This window comes from Trypanosoma equiperdum (assembly GCF_001457755.1).
Source record: "Trypanosoma equiperdum strain OVI genome assembly, contig: ctg_1062, whole genome shotgun sequence".
NCBI lineage: Eukaryota > Euglenozoa > Kinetoplastea > Trypanosomatida > Trypanosomatidae > Trypanosoma > Trypanosoma equiperdum.
Window position 1 is genome coordinate 1 of NW_027123019.1, and position 352 is coordinate 352.

The window sequence follows — 352 nt, forward strand, 5'->3', positions numbered from 1 at the left end:
GAGAGAGAGAGAGAGAGAGAAATTACCGTCACAAAACCGCAGCCTTCTCTCACACACTTCATGGGAATTCTCGCAACTGATGCAACAAGGAGTTGATAGAAAAAGGAGTATAGCGCAATGGCTACACGAATGGTTACAGATGTCAAATATGCTGGTCCTTACTCCTTCATTCACTTTCCCTTATATAAACCTGCACAACAATAACAACAACAACAAAGCAGTTCTTAATCCGGAGAGTTAGATATATATATATATATTCTTATCTAGTCGTCAAGAGGGGAAAAGAAGATGGAACGGAACGAATGCGCTAAACCCATTATGCACACACGTATATATATATATATATATATAT